Source organism: Phyllostomus discolor, chromosome 1, assembly GCF_004126475.2.
Source record: "Phyllostomus discolor isolate MPI-MPIP mPhyDis1 chromosome 1, mPhyDis1.pri.v3, whole genome shotgun sequence".
NCBI lineage: Eukaryota > Metazoa > Chordata > Mammalia > Chiroptera > Phyllostomidae > Phyllostomus > Phyllostomus discolor.
In genome coordinates, this window is record NC_040903.2 from 140,021,350 (window position 1) to 140,030,997 (window position 9,648).

Consider the following 9,648-nt stretch of genomic DNA (forward strand, 5'->3'; position numbering starts at 1 on the left):
GAAGATACAAATAAGTGGAAAGCATATATTGTGTTCATGGAGAGGAAGAATTAATATCATAAAAATGTCCATACCACCCAAAGCAATCTATAGATTCAGTGCAATTCCTATTAAAATACCAATGGTATATTTCACAGACCTAAAACAAATACTACAAAAATTTATATGGAGCAAAAAAGACACCAAATAGCCTCAGCAATCTTGAGAAAGAACAAAGTAGGAGGGAATCACAATACAATACCTGATATCAAACTAAACTGCAAGGCCACTGTAATCAAAACCGTCTGGCACTGGCATAAGAACAGACACATAGATCAATGTAACAGAACAGTGAGCCCAAAAACAAACCCACATTTCTGTGGTAAATTAATATTTGACAAAGAGGGCATGAGCAGATAATGGAGTAAAAATAGTCTCTTCAATAAATGGTGTTGGGAGAACTAGACTGGTGCTTGCACAAAAAAAAAAAAAAAAAAAAAAAAAAGAAAGAAAGAAACTAGACCAGTAATTCATACCATACATAGAAATAAACTCAAAATGGGTAAAAGACTTAAATATAAGTTATTTAAAAGTCCATAAAAGACCATAAAAGTCCTGGAGCACAAGTGGCAAACACAAGGCCCACAGGCCAAATCCGGCCCTCCACCATGTTTTATCTGGCTCAGCACCTTGTTTCTACCCAGCAGCAGCACTGAGCTCCTTGCCCCTAGTTAAGGAGTAGTTATATTTATAAAATACTAAAATTACATTTGGCCCTTTGAAGGCAACCATGAGGCTGATGTGACCCCCCAGTGAAAATGATTTTGACACCCCTGTCCTAGAGGAAAACATAGGCAGTAAAATTTCAGATATTCCATGCCACAATATTTCTGCCAATATATCTCCTAGGGCAAGGGAAATAAAGGAAAAAATAAAACAGGATTGTATCAAATTAAAAGGCTTCTGCAGAGCTAAAGAAACCATCATCAAATTGAAAAAGTAACCAAACACATGGGAAAAGATATTTGTCAATGAAACACCAAACAAGCGTTTAATCTCCAAAATATAAAGAACGCATGTGACTCAACACCAGGAAGACAAACAATCTAATTTAAAAATGGGCAAAGGATGTGATCAGACACTTCTCCAAGGAGGACATACAGAGGGCCCATAGGCATATGAAAGGATGCTCAACATCACTAGCCATCAGAGAGATGCAAATTAAAACCACAACAAGATTCCACTGCACACTTCTCAAAATGGCCATCATTAATGATCAACAAACAACAAGTTCTGGCAAGATGTGGAGAAAAGGGAACCCTAGAGCACTGTTGGTGGCAAGGTAGACTGTTATGTCTTAAAGTGGTATCTCATTTCCTCAATTAATGCTTTTTTGTTTTTTAATTGCATTTTCTGTGTATGCCATTTTGATTCCCTTATCATTTACATTTACTGTATAGTCTTTAGTTATTTTCTTAGTGGCTACCTTGGGAATTATAATTATCTTAACATTGTAACAATCATAGTAGAATTAATACCAACCTAGTTTCAATAGTATACAAAGAGTTGTACATATATAGCTTCATACCCCACCGCTATGTTGTTATTGTCACAAATTATACCCTTATAAATCATGAACACATTCAGATTTTTCCAGTTTCTTATTACAAATAATGTTACTATGAAAACTGACATACAAGACTTTATATTAATGTATGCTTTCATTTTTCTTGGGTAAATACTTAGATGTAGAATTGATGGCTTATATGATAAATTTATGTTTACCTTTTTAATGATACTGTCAACTTCTGCTCCAAAGTGACTGACACATTTGAGGTTTCCTTAAAGAAAGGCTTACAATTCTAGCTCTTCACAATCTGGCCAATATTTATCTGGCAAATGGTATCTCATTGTGGGTTTAGTTTACATTTCCTTAATAAGTATAGGTGTTGACCATTTTGATGTCCTTATTTACTATTTGAATAACTTCCCTGGTAGAATATCTATTAAAATCTTTGAATATTTAAATCTTTAAATTTTATACTGGGTTATTTGTCATATTATTGACTTGTAAGGGTTATTTAATTTTCTGAGATGCATGTCCTTTATCAAATAAATGATTTGAAATGTTTTCATCAAGTCTCTGGTTTGTTTCCTCATTGTATCACTGGTGTCTTTTACAATGCAAGTGTTGTTAATCTTCATAAAATCTAATTGTACTTTTCTTTTCCTCATGGGTTATATAGTTTTGTTGCTGGGGCCAAGAAATATTTGCTTACCTCTAGTTCACAAAAATTTTCTCCTGTGTTTTCTTCCAAGAATTTTCTAGTTTTGGTTCTATTTTATAGTTCAATTATTCCTTTGTTATTTTTTTGTGTATAGTGTAGGATGAAGGTATGAATTCATCTTTCTGCATGTAAATATCTGATTGTCTTAGCATCACATCTTGAAAAGACAATCCTTTCTCCACTGAATTGTCTCAGCAGCTCTATAAAATTATCTTGACATCATTGGTAAACATCTTTCACCACTTGTAAGCAATCAAGCACATATCTTTGTTGTGGTTACTGATGTTGTTATTAACAAAATTATTATCTTATTACACTGATACACCAAGCTTTTGTTAGAATGCAGTATCCTACCTTACTTTATGCAGATTCGTTAAATCATCTATTTATAAAGCACAAGGCCATTCAAAAATCTAAGTAACCTACCCAAATTTTTTTCCAGAGCTAGAATAATTTGGGTATTATAATTATTTACAATCAAAACTATTCATATGAGCACTAATCCCTAAGCATTTAAACTTGTTTTATACATTCAAGTTATAAATTATAGGAAAATAAATTCCTGAATCATATGTATGTCTTTATACATGTACACACATACACAGGCCTGACCATATTGCTACTTATACTGATATTCTGTTCAAAAAATATGAATAGCTTTCCATGTCACTAGTATTCAAGGACATTATTTTTGTGGCTTCATAAAGCTCTGTAAAATGGACCTTGCAATATAATTATGTTCATTTTCTTTTACTGAGGATTTTTCTAATACCAGTCTTTGCATTCCACTCCTTTAAATAGACTAGCTGTCTTTCTCTAGTTGTCTGATATCTATTCTGTCTTTAGTTCTATATAACTTGATAAGGCCTAGAAATTTGGACAAAATGTCTTACCTTTGTGTTCTTTTATAATTGCTTTACCTATCTTAAGATTCAATTACCATGTTTTCCTGTGTTCAGGTCAAGCTGACCAAGCAACTACTTAAAGTGTCAATTGATAACTCAGAAATCACTGAGTGGATATCAGTCAGTTTATTACTAATCTTATACATATTAAAATGGATGAAGACAACTTTACTTGAACAATGATAAAAAAATTAAAACAAATGGATATTTTTTTCTTTGGGGGATTGAAAAGTGATATCTTAAAATATTAGCAGTAATTTGTATTAATATTGTTATGGCTATATTGCATTCAAAAAGTTTTCAGAGTAACTTCTTACCTACTCTATGTCTTAAGCTTTGACACATATGCACTAGTCAAAATAGTTTGGTTATTACCTAGTCTGATAATTTTACATGACTTACACACTACGGGTCATGTGTGAAAATTTATGTAATAAATACTTGAATCATAGTTTGTTGGATAATTGACCAGTGTGGATTTGACCTCAACAAATATCTATAGTTCTAAATGTTCTTTAAATTTTACTTCTACAAAAAAAAAAAAGATCTGTGTATATGCATGTCCACACATGATATACACAATGACTGAATGACAATGAGAACCGGTCACACTTTATTTCTTCAGTACTCCTCATTGGGTTTTAGAAAGGTAAGTCAGGTCAGCTGTTACTAGACATTTAAAAACACTTTAAAGACATTAGTTTTAAGGAGCACTATAAAAATGTCCACTTGGGAAGATGAGAAGCAGCTCATCACATTAAAGCTCTGATAATTGTGAAGAGCTGAGTATTTCTCTATGTTAGTGACTATAAAAAGTAACGATTATAACACCCAGAATGCTGTATCAAAAATTTTCATTTTATGTCAGTGTTTTCAATCTTTTGCTGCTCATTTCTGGTTGCTGTAGAAGAGAACAGTTATTCTTTGTCAGGTTGAGGGCATTCAAGTGAACCAAAAGGTCAATCTAATTAAAAAAGGGAAAGAACTTCAAGCCACGAGGGGAAAAAAAGATCCAGCTAAATGCCAAGGAATTTATATTACTGAATACATGAGGTAAACAGTCAAACAATGAGATGAATGCACAAAGGTGTCAAAGAGGGAAAAAAAGGTAGAGTCTGTGACCTTTAAATTATTATTATTTTTTGTAAATTAAATGATATTTACTCCTTAAAAGAGAAACATTAACATTAAAAACATTTACAATACAATTAATTTTATCATGGTTTAGTTTTGGAAAGCTTTATTTTCATTGAGTGATTCAAAAGATTATTTATATTCATGAATTATTGAATAAGGAAATTTGATTAAAAGGTAGCATTTTCTCAAAATGAATCTTCTGAAGGCCATACTTCATAATTTAAATTTTCATCCTTACAAAGCTATCTATCACTTGAAACTGGTCCCCCAAAATTTTGTTGATAACATCTTATTAGAGTTTAGTTAAATATTTTCAAAAATATATTTCAAACTCTGCAATATTAATGGTTTGCAAAGCAAAATAGAGAAAATAGTTATAGCTAAACCTTTTCACTTTTCTCTCTCATGCCATTTCTTTAACATACATGGAACCATTCAGCAGTGACTATATAGTGAAAATTAAAAGTTCAATAAATGATGGGAATATCCTCCTGAACTGACCAAATTGCTAGTTAGACTGACTACATTGCATTGGCCACCGAGTGATTCTGATGCATTTTAATATTTAGTCAAATGCTGTATGGTAAGTCTATCGGGTATCACTAGTTCACCAGGGACTTTAGTGTCATGGTGGATGGGGAATGAGACACTTGATTAATAATTATATTATTGATTATTTCACCTCTGTTATATGTACTGGCCCAAGCATACAATATGCTTCTGGATCAGTCTTAGTCAACTTTATTCTTTTTTGTCTATGCTTTGGAAAATCAGAGGGAAAATGATTGCATTTGTCTCTGCAAAGCCATTATTTCCAGTTTGCTTCCGTGTATCAATAACCTGAGATGCCCTTTAACTTTTTCTTAGCCAAATACATCATTTTTAGTTGAAATGAGACTGAGGATCCATTCATTGTCCAGGTACTAACCTTCAGCTCATGAAAAGACACTGAGGCAAACACAATTTTTCCTGTAGCTTTCATCCTTTCACAGTGGGTACTGACTGCCAGTGTCCTAATTTCCCAGGCTAGTACCACAGTTCCCCACAAGGACTAGCTTTCAAGCCCTCATCATTGCACACTTGGTCAAACTCTGGCAACTATCTAGTTCTTAATAGGTTTCTTTTCCTTTGGTGAGCAGCAATCAGCATCCTTCATATCTATATCTGTTCCTATTTCTTTTTATGTAGATGTCTCTTGAATTCCTGATTGCTGCCCACATAGTTGTTCAATTTTTAAAGAACCATGAATATGCCTCTGTTCTGCTTCAGAACCTGTATAAATCCAAAAGTGTTTACAAAGCTTGAGTTAAAGTGGAGCCCACTACAGGCATACTTCAGAAATAGGCCACATTCAAAGCTAAACCACCACAGTAAAATGGACATTGTAAGAACATACGTCACATGAATATTTTAATTTTCCAATGCACACAAAAGTTATGTTTATATTATACAGTCTCTACTAAGTGTGCAAATGCACATACCTTAATTAAAAATATTTTACCATTAAAATATGCTAACCATCGTCTGATCCTTCAGCAAGTTGTATTCTTGCTGCTGGTGGAGGTTTTTGCCTTTGTGTTGATGGCTGCTGACTGGTCAGGGTGGTGGTTGCTTAAGGTTGGGGTTGTTGCAGCAGTTTCTGAGAATAAGACAATAGTGAAGTTTGTCACATCAATTGCCTCTTCACAAGCCATGTATCTGCAGCATGCAGTGCTGTCTGATAGTATGTTAGCCACAACAGAACTTTTCTCAAGGTTGGAGTCAATCCTCTCATACCCTGCCAATGCCTTATGAAGTAAGCTTATGTAATATTCTAAACCTTTTCTTGTTGTTTCAACAATCTTCACAGCATCTTCACTAGGACTAAATTCCATCTCAAGAAACCACTTTCTTTGCTCATCCACAAGAAGCAACCCATCATCAGTTAAACTTTTATCATGGGATTACAGCAAAGTTTTATCATGGGATATTTAGGCTGCACTTCTAATTCTAGTACTCATGTTATTTTCACATCTGTAGTTACTTCCTCCACTGAAGTCTTGAACCCCTCAAAGTCATCTATGAGGGATGAAATCAACTTCTTCCACTCTTGCTTTTGTTTCTTTTCCATTAAAAAATCTTTTATTGATTATGCTATTACAGTTGTCCCACTTTTTTTCTTGCCCTGCACTTACCTTACCTCCATCATTCCCACATCTTAGTTCATGCCCATGGGTTGTACATATAAGTTCTTTGGCTTCTCCATTTCCTATGCTGTTCTTAACCTCCCCATCTATTTTGTACCTACTACTAATGCTTTTTATTCTCTGTGCATTTTCCCCCACTCCCTGCCCACTCCCTGCTGATAACCCTCCATGTGTTCTCCATTTCTGTGATTCTGTCCTCTTCTAATTGTTCGCTTAGTTTGTTTTTGTTTTTATTTTTGTTTTTAGGTTCAGTCATTGATAGTTTTGAGTTTATTGTCATTTTACTGTTCAAATTTTTGATCATCTTATTTTTCTAAGTCATTTTAACATTTCATATAATAAGGGCTGGGTAGTGATGAACTCCTTTAACTTGAAACCTTATCTGGGAAGCACTTTATCTACCCTTCCATTCTAAATGATAGCTTTGCTAGATAGAGTAATCTTGGATGTAGGTGCTTGCATTTCAAGACTTGGAATACTTCATTCAGCTCCTTCTTACTCATAAGGTTTCTTTTGAGAAATAAGCTGATAGTTTTATGAGAACTCCTTTGCAGGTAACCATCTCTTTTTCTCTTGCTGCTTTTTAAGATTCTCTCCTTATCTTTAATCCTGGGTAACTTAATTATGATGTGCCTTGGTGTTTGCTTCCTTGGGTCCAACTTTTTGGGGACTCTCTGAGCTTCCTGGATGTCTTAGAAGTCTATTTCCTTTGCCAGACTGGGGAAGTTCTCCTTCATTATTTTTTCACATAAGTTTTCAATTTCTTGCTCTTCCTCTTCTTCTAGTACCCCTATGATTTGGATGTTGGAATGGTTAAAATTTTCCCAAAGGTTCCTAAGCCTCTCATTTTTTGAATCCTTGTTTCTTCATTCTGCTCTGATTGAATATTTATTTCTTCCTTGTGCTCCAAATCATTGATCTGAGTCTCAGTTTCCTTCCCTTCACTGTTGGTTCCCTGTACATTTTCCTTTATTTCATGTTGCATAGCCTTCACTTCTCCTCTATTTTGTGACCATACTCAACTGATTCTGTGAGCAACCTGATTACTAGTGTTTTGAACTCTGCATCAGATAGGTTGGCTATCTCTTCATTGCTTAGTTGTATTTTTTCTGGAGCTTTGATCTGTCCTTTCATTTGGGCCATTTTTCTGTCTCAGGCACCTGTTACATTGTAAGGGGTAGAGCATTAGGGCAGGGCAACCCAGATCACTGTGTTGTGGTGCTGTATGTAGGGGAGGGGTCCAAGAGGGAACAATGCCACTTGCTGGGCTCTCAGCCAGCTTTCTAGTCACTTCTCTTCTACCCACAAGCAAATTGGGCCCTTCTGGTGCTGATATCTGGGTGGGTGGGTTTGTGTATATTCTAGGACCCTGTGGGTCTCTCCAATGAGCTCTCCTATGAGGCTGAGAGTTTCTCCCACCACCACAACCTCCACAGGATTTTACAGCCAGAGGTTTTGAGGCTTTCTTTCCCCTACTGGAACCCTGGGTTATGCAGTCTGTCTTGCTCGCCAGTTGTTCCTCCTGATCTATCCACACACAAGTGTGGGACTGCCCAGTCTGCCAGCCACCACCTTGCTGCGAGTCCTTTCTGCCCTGGGTGCCCATCTCTGCCTCTCTTACCAGTCTGGGTGAATGCCCTTTTCTCAACTCCTTGGTTGTTGGACTTCCACACAGTTTGGTTTTCTGGTAGTTCTGGTTATTTTTGTTTGTAAATTTGTTGTTGTCCTTCTTTGATTGTACAAGGAGGCAACATGTATCTACCTACACCTCCATTTTCTCCAGAAGTCCTAAACTCTTTTTATTGTTGATATTTTGACCTCTTCCCATGAATCATTAATATTCTTAATGGTATCTAGAATTATGAATCTTTTCCAGGTTTTCAATTTACTTTTCCCAGATCCATCAGAGAAATCACTATTTATAGTAACTACAGTCTTAAAAAAATGTATTTCTTACATAATAGGACCTGAAAGTCAAAATTAGTACTTGACACAAAGTCTGCATGTAAACAACATTAACCTGATCATACATCTCCATCAGAAGCTCTTGAGTGACCAGCTGCCCTGTCAATGAGTAGTAATATATTTAAAATGTTCTTTTTTTCACCTGGGCAGTAGGTTTCAACAGAGGGTATGAAATAATCAGTAAACTGTGTTGTAAGCAGATGTTTTGTCATCCAAGCTATATTTTTCCACAGGCAAAGTAGATTTAGTATGATTTTGGAATAAAATTCCTAGTAATTTTTGGAATGGAAAATGAGCACTGGCTTCAACTTAAAAGTCACCATCTTCATTAACCCTACAAAGGCAGTCAGCCTGTCCTTTGATGCTTTAAAGCCACATATTGACTTCTCCTCTCTAGCTGTGGAAGACCATGCCATACTCTTCTCTCAATATAAGGCAGTTCATCTACATTGAAAATCTGTTCTCTAGTGTAACTGCCTTCAATAATTATGTTAGCTAGATCTTCTGGGTAACTTGTTGTAGCTTCTACATCACCACTTGTTCTTCACCTTGTACTTTTGTTATAAACACAGCTTCTTTCCTAAAACCTCATAAATCAATCTCTATTAGCTTCAAACTTTTCTTCTGCAGATTCCTCACCTCTCTCAGCCTTCATATAATTGGAGTGACCTTGGGCCTTAGTCTTAATTAGACTTTGGCTTAAGAAATGTTTGATTACCTTAAGGCAGTTTGATCTATCCAGACCACTAAATCTCTCTCCATATCAGCAATAAGGCTGTTTTATTATTCATGTGTTCACTGGAGTAGCTTTTAATTTCCTTCAAGAACTTTTCCTTTGCATTCACAACTTGGCTAACTGCTTTGCACAAGAGACCTAACTTTTAGTTTATCTTGGCTTTCACCATCCTTTCTCACTAAGTTTAATCATTTTTAGCTCTGGTCTTTGGTTTAAAGTGAGAGACATGCAACACTTCTTTTCACTTGAACATCTACAGGCCATTCATTATAGGATTGTTAATTGGCCTAATTTCAATATTTTGTGCCTCAGGGCCTTGAGAGGCCTGAGGAGAGGAAGGGATATGGGGAAACTGCCATTATATGGAGCAGTCAGAACATACACATTTATCGATTAAATTCACTCACTTTTGTGTGGGCATGTTTCATGGTGCCCCAAAACAATGACAATAG

General features: G+C 35.4%; 1 pseudogene; it reads right to left on the reverse strand.

Moving 5' to 3' along the window:
* Positions 1–5,822: 5,822 nt before the first annotated feature.
* On the reverse strand, positions 5,823–9,460 carry LOC114492071 (annotated as a pseudogene).
* Between the last annotated feature and the right edge of the window lie 188 nt (positions 9,461–9,648).